The 6560-nt window shown below is 42.4% G+C and overlaps 1 protein-coding gene and 1 long non-coding RNA gene across 3 annotated transcripts in view; one reads left to right on the top strand and one right to left on the bottom strand.

Annotated features, from left to right (window-relative positions):
* The window catches only part of LOC112551373, a 4436-nt gene extending 3988 nt beyond the window's left edge, over positions 1-448 (bottom strand). Inside the window, exons 1-2 of the long non-coding RNA XR_003095670.1 lie at positions 330-448; positions 18-206 (exon numbers count right to left, since the gene is read on the bottom strand). This is a non-coding gene — a long non-coding RNA (uncharacterized LOC112551373). The remainder of the gene's footprint in view (positions 1-17; positions 207-329) is intronic.
* The window catches only part of LOC102369062 (transient receptor potential cation channel subfamily M member 7-like), a 57848-nt gene continuing 51504 nt past the window's right edge, over positions 217-6560 (top strand). For both annotated transcript variants that reach the window (XR_001358582.2, XM_006030410.3), the window contains exon 1: positions 217-655. The gene's annotated coding sequence lies outside the window, so the exon portion shown is untranslated. The remainder of the gene's footprint in view (positions 656-6560) is intronic.

Here is a 6560-nt window from a genome sequence, read left to right as displayed (position 1 = left end):
CTCGCCCCGGCCCGCACCTCGTTAGCACGCGCTGCTCGGAGGCCCCAGGCGGGCCCGGGCTCGGCCCCGGTCTCCTCACGGGGCTGCAGCGACAGTGGGCTCCTCCCGCGGCCCGACCGCCATCCCTGTCCTCCTCCTCCTCCCTCCCGGCCGGTCCCCGGTGATGGCTGGAGAGTGCCTCCACCCTGGGGCTGCTTGGAAGCTTCCTGGAAATCCAGACAGAGCGGGTTTAAATCTGTTAGTTTCTGCTGTCCAGATCAGCCTTTTATTTCATTAACCTAAAAAAAGTTTTATGACACGATTTACTGCTCAGAGTCCTGCTGACTCACATCTAGTCGCCGGCCCGTTTCCACGTGTTTGTGTAAGCTGTGCCCCTGGTATCATCCAGCTCTTCTTAGCGAACATGTCAGGCTTACAGAGTCTGTGACGGAAGCTGAAGGTTAAGATCTTTCTTGTGTAAGTCTTGGGCAGGAGACTGCTGTTTTCCAGTCCTCTCGTTTTGGTCTTTACTGCCGAGTTCCCGTTGCTGTACAGTGGTTAGTATTGCACCCGTTAGTGGCAGCATTGCATAGGAAGAAGTGTAAACTTATCCTTGCCTGGGACTGGTTTAGGCTCGAGTGGCTGCTGGTCACACTGGAGAATCGGGTAACGCTAGGTAGGAGGTGCATCTTGTTTGGTGTGTTATCGGATGTTACGTAATCTTGTGCACAGATCTGTTGAATTGCCTAGGTTGTAAATGAACTTGTATTCAAATCAAGATGTTACGTGACGTTTTTTAATAGTATGGATCTTGTTACAGAATATGTTTTATCAAAAAATACTTGTAGTAAAATCTTAGTATTGGTTTAGGACTGATCCTGTAAACACTTGAACGGGTGAATAATTTGTATGTCACTTAGTTGAGTTTATAAGGTGCATCTCTACCTTTTCTTCTCCATGAACATGGTTATTCGGGTGCTTTTAAGTGGTTTCAGTTAATCTGACTCTAAACTTGGTATTTCAGTTTGTGGTAGTTCTTGCATGTATTCTGTCAAGAGAAGAAAACCCTATTGTGTTGACTTATGAACATCCAGCATTCAAATAGATTAATTCCATTATGTCTTACTGTTTGTTTCTTATTTCTCATCAAATTGGAAACTTGTAAAGGCATCTTAAAATATGACCTCTCAATGAAAGAACTTTAAAGTAAACTAAAGATATATATTTTAAAACTAAATTATGTTCCTCTCCTCCCCTAGATTTCTCTAGCTGTTTTGTCTTTTCCATCATTTAATCTGAAGTTTCTTATCCTGGCCTTTGAAGCTTTATATAACACTGTTCCTGTGTATAGTACTTGTCCATCTTTCATCTCTTACCATTTCAGTTCCACTTTCTCTGCCCCACTTATAGTTAATGCCCCATGCTTCTCTAGGAATCATCTCTGTCATGTGCCATGCTTACCTTTCTTTGAACTTATGTGCTATGATCAGGAACCTCTCCTTCTCATTCAGATTCCTCTGAAGGACCACATCTACTGTAAACCCCCACAAGAACCGAGTCAGGACAGTCTTCAGTTTTAAGCCAACCAGCCATGCTCTCTGCATGTGTAATGTCCACTAACACTCTGCTTTGACCACACTTATTTGGACATTTTTGTACCTTTTTTAGTGTTACCAGTAACACATGAGATGATTTGCCAAAAAGCTAGTACTAAAAATTAGGCAGTTCATTTACGACTTTTGTTCATTTGATAGCACTCCATAGTTTCACTTTCTCCTGTTGAGCCAGTTTCTTCTTTCCAGCAAAGGCATGCAAACCTCGAAGGGATAGATGAATGCATGTGTTCTGACAGTGTCTGTTTTAACCAATTTCTAATGGTTTTGCTAGTTTCAATATCTTGGTGTCACGAAGCTTGAAAATTTTGGAGAGAGACTTGGGACTTGAAATTTAGCTTTAAAATTTGAGAAAAAGTAAGGCAAGGAGATATTTTTGTCACCAAAATATATGTAAGCTGTGAAAAAGTTGTTTTACTGATTTTATATTTATTTACTTTTGAACCACTCGACTCCTTTGTGTATATAATAGTGGTATGCTGCATTGACTTCATGAAGCCAAATTTGTCTTTTAAACACGTTTGAAACGGACTTGATAATGCAAGGTAGCAATAAATGTTGTGTGTGTGTTCCCGAGTTGTCTTTTTTTAGATTTCTATCTAGTTTGAATTTTACTCTTAGAAGAGAAGACTTGAGCAGCGGGATGAACGTTTGCTTTAAAATTACAAGAAAAAGTACAGGTAAAGCTTCTTTGGGAAAATTGTTACACTTTCCATTCTATAGTAGGGAGACTAAACAAACATTCAAGAACAGCATCTTGTGTTTTCTTCAGCTAAACCTTTAGTGAAACTTTTCTTCCTTCAACTACCATTGTCATGCTCTTTTTGAGAGTCCTGGCTGAATACTTATATTTGCGTCCATCTTATTTGAATAAGCTCTCTGTTATTTTTACTTGATGGGGAAAAAAAAAACCCAAAACTTAAATGAATTCTGTGCTATTTATTTTTATTGGCAAGTATTTCTAACCCACTACTTGCACAACTACCCAGCGTGCTTAGTGTATTTTGGATGGGATTGTATTTGGGCACGAAAGATCCATGGTACTTCTGATTCTCACCACTGTCTCGCAAGGTGACCTTGGTAAGTCACTTGACCTCCATGCTTCTATTTTTATACCTGCAAAACAGAGCAGTAATACTTCTTAGCCTGTGGTGGTGCAGGTGTTGTGCTTATAGTCATGATGATCCAGAAACTATGCAAGAGGCATGGATTTCTTAGTTGATTCAATGAGAGGCATCACCCTATGTAGTTTGCATACAGTTAGGCAAACTTGAATGTTGGACATTCTTCATTGAGTTTTTTGCAAAGATCTTTGCAACCTGGGCTTTGGGAGGTTGCAGGCATATGGTGACATAGTAAAGCCGTAGGGTGACTGTGTGGTGCAGTGGGGAGGGGATACCTACACAGGTGTGCCTTTTAGCAGGGGGCACATGGAAGTGCAGTGCAGCCATTGGGGGGAGGGTCATGGATGCCCCCACCTCACAAAGGTACATTGCATGCGCATGGGGTATGCGGCATGGGGGGTGTAGCTTGCCCTGGTGCAGTCCCCCACTGGTGCAAGCTGTAGGTTGTGCGGTCCCTGGCTGCTTGGAAATAGAACAGTTCTGCAGAAGTATATGTGCGAAGTCTGGGATTTGTTATGACAATAGCTTTAGAAATTGTTTTGGAGAGTGGTGTTGGGCATGGAGAAATTTTTTAAAACATTCTGAATGTATTTGAAAGAGCTTTGGGCTTGGGAAGAAACTGAGGGATTTTGTGGCTAGGCTTTGGTCTTTGCTTGCTCTGGGAAGCAGTTAAAAAAAAAAGGCTTTTGTTGACTGCGTTGGAGACTTTTTTGTGTTGTGGTATTTGTATCCCAGAAGTCAGTAGGATCTGGCTTTGTAGATGAGACTCAAGTAAATGTCTCCATGACTTTTTTTTTAATTCCCCTCCCCCCTCACCTAGCTTGTTGATGAACTACACATCTGGCTGCACCAACACCTGGTTTTGTAAGCATAAGTCATCATTTTATTTTTTGAGTTTAACTCAAATCTGTGTGTTCCTAATTAAATAATGGACAGTGGTAACATTTAACCATCAACTTTTCCTTTTTAAAAGTAGGAAAAAAGGGATAGATTTCTGTTTACTGAGGTGCTGCAGTCTTGAAAACTGTCACAATGGCAAGACCAGTAAAATAGAAATGAAATACTTCTACCTTGATTGAAACTCAACGCTAGATCTCTCATACAGTTTAGTTTGCCTGCTTAGTCACCATCTTGAGAATTAAGGGGCCACATCCTCTAATTCTTTCATGATTATTGTCCTTTTAAGTTCTCCATATTCTCAAAGAGTGGTTCTAAGTAGTAGAATTCCTTGTTAACTCCCAAGAGTTACAATTTTTATTTATGCTGTGTAAGATTTGTTTTTCTTCTCCGTTCATGCTACCACCATTGCCTACCCCTGCCATAGATCAAGATGATAATACAATGTGTTTTGGCCGGAATGCCAAAAAATACCACAGTTCCTGCTTTTGGAAGGTGCCAGAGTGCCGGCATGCCAGAAAAACAAAATGAAGGCAGGGGATACATGGCAGGATGCCCTGCTTGTGCCAGTTGTCCCCCAGCCCAGGTCTGTGGCTGTTAGCAGCTACCCCGGCTATGGGTAGCTGCTGGAGCCCGGGCTGCTCCCAGCAGGGCTTGCAGCGTCCCAGCTGCCTGCTGGAAGCAGCCCAAGCTCGCGGCTGGGAGTGGGGGAGAGACCGGGGCTGTGCTGCCTCGGGCTCCTCCCTCGCTGTCCATTCTGAGGTGTGCATGCGCCGGTACAGACCTGATGCTGGGGCTCTGGAGCCTGGCGCAGCTGTTTGCAGCCTCCTGGCTGCAGGTGGCCCCAGCTCTGGATAGCTGCTGCCAGCTGGGAGTCCAGGTTGCTCCCAGCAGGCAGCTGGGATGCTGCAAACCTTGCTGGGAGCAGCCTGGGCTCTGTTGCTGGCAGGCGCTACCCCCAGCAGCTACCCAGAGCTGGGACTGGCTGTGGTGTGCCGAGCAAAATGGCCTCGCGTGCCATGCTCAGCACGTGTGCCGGGGGTTGCTGTTGCTGACCCCTAATCTACGGTTTGGATGCTATTGCAGAGTTAACACATGCTTTTATTTTGGCAGTGATGACAACCTTGTGTTTAATCTGTCACGTATTGGGGGGGCGGGGAAGCTTGTAGTCAAAATCTATTAATCTGTTCTGTCACACTCAAAGTCCCTCTTCCAAACTCACCTCTGCTTTTGTAACGTTCTGATAACTGGATCTTGGTTAGTGATTAAGCAGGGGGAAAGTTATAATTATTGCCTGTGCTAATGAGCAATTGAGAAGTATGTGCACCCTGTTATACTTGTTAGCTTGGCCCCAGGCAGACTATTTGTTCCATAGACGTAAGGGATAAGATGAATAAAGGGCCACCATTTATTATATGTTTGTTTGGCACTGTACAATGGTGCTCAGCCTGGTGGTGGCATTCTGTATCTACTATAACATAATTTTGTTGGTTTATTTTTTTAAAATACCTAAAAATACCTAGACACAGTTGGATCATGCATATTATTTATTTTTATTTATAATTATTCTGTGAAGTGAATTTGGGGTCTTCCGGTAAAAAAGTTCTATATAAACTAACTTTGGAAATTTCAGGTGTTTTATTTTTTCATTATAGAAAGAATTCCAAGGGCAAGAAATTAATTGTTTGCTTGTCAGAATGTTGACTTGCCAGAGAGAAAATGCTTCCTTTGAAGGTCAGGAGAAAATGGAAAAAAAAGGGATTTCCAAATGTGGCTATATCTTGTGCCAGTATGCAGAAGAGGTACATGAGTCTGATTGGGTTGTGTCAGGAATTTGGTAGTGTTGCTTAAATAAAAATCATCATAACACACCTTTTATGTGAGACCATAAAATGTACATTATATATTAATTCCATCATGTCCGTGTTCTGCATTTTTGATTGAACATGTAGTTGGGACTCTATCAGTTAGATTAAATATGCAGCAGCTTGTGCACTTTTATATAATTAATTGGGTCATGTCTTAACCTGAAAACACTACCTATATTTTTATGCAACGTATACCGAAGATGATCTTGCCAGAATGCATTCCCTGCCATCTTAATGTGTTAAAGTGAATGATTTGTGAATATCACAAAAGGGCATCTAAAATATTAAACTAATAAGACTGAGGGTTGGGTGGCTTTTTTGTTTTTTTGTTCGGGGGGGGGGTGCCTTGGCTCCTTATGGAATGGGAAAGAATGGTTTTTGATAACTGGGCACCAGTTGATGTACCTCATGGTTAACTTTGAAAAATGTGTTCTGGACAGGTTGAAAGTTCTGACATACTTTTAATGTGAATAGCATCTTTTAAACTTAGTAGCATGCCTCCTTTGTTTTAAGCTTTAAAGGAATTGTATTAGCACAGGGGCTTAAACATTTTAAGAGTGCTTCTGGATCTGCAGGAAGTCTTATGCTATTCAGGGGCTGGTGTGCAAGACTGAGCAGGGAGTATTCTGTTATGATCTTCTTAGAGGCCTTGATGACCAAAGAGCTGAGTGAAGTTCAGTTGGAGTGCCTTCCAAAAACTGCATATTCCTGCAGTGATCCTTGAAAGAAGTGGTAGGCTGGGGAGGCACTTAAACCAGTACGATGATTTGCATGTCTAGGTTATCACAGGTGACTAATTCGGCAGGCATTTCCACTTCTCCTGTTTTAGTCCAGCGATTCCCAAACTCTGACAGATTGCGCACCACCCATATAAAATGATACAACCGTAAGTACCACCAGCAAAGTTTTGTCATGTAAAGTAATTATAAATCTGTTAATGTGTACCACTGATGGGTTCTCCACATACCACTGGTGGTTCCCATACTGCAGATTGGGAACCACTGTTTTAGTTGATGCGTGACATGGAGGTGAGCCTTCTTTCTAGGCTCACTGTATATCCTTTCTGTATACAGCATCAT

Source organism: Alligator sinensis, unplaced genomic scaffold, assembly GCF_000455745.1.
Source record: "Alligator sinensis unplaced genomic scaffold, ASM45574v1 scaffold476_1, whole genome shotgun sequence".
Taxonomy (NCBI): domain Eukaryota; kingdom Metazoa; phylum Chordata; order Crocodylia; family Alligatoridae; genus Alligator; species Alligator sinensis.
This window is presented reverse-complemented; position numbering and strand designations above follow the sequence as displayed.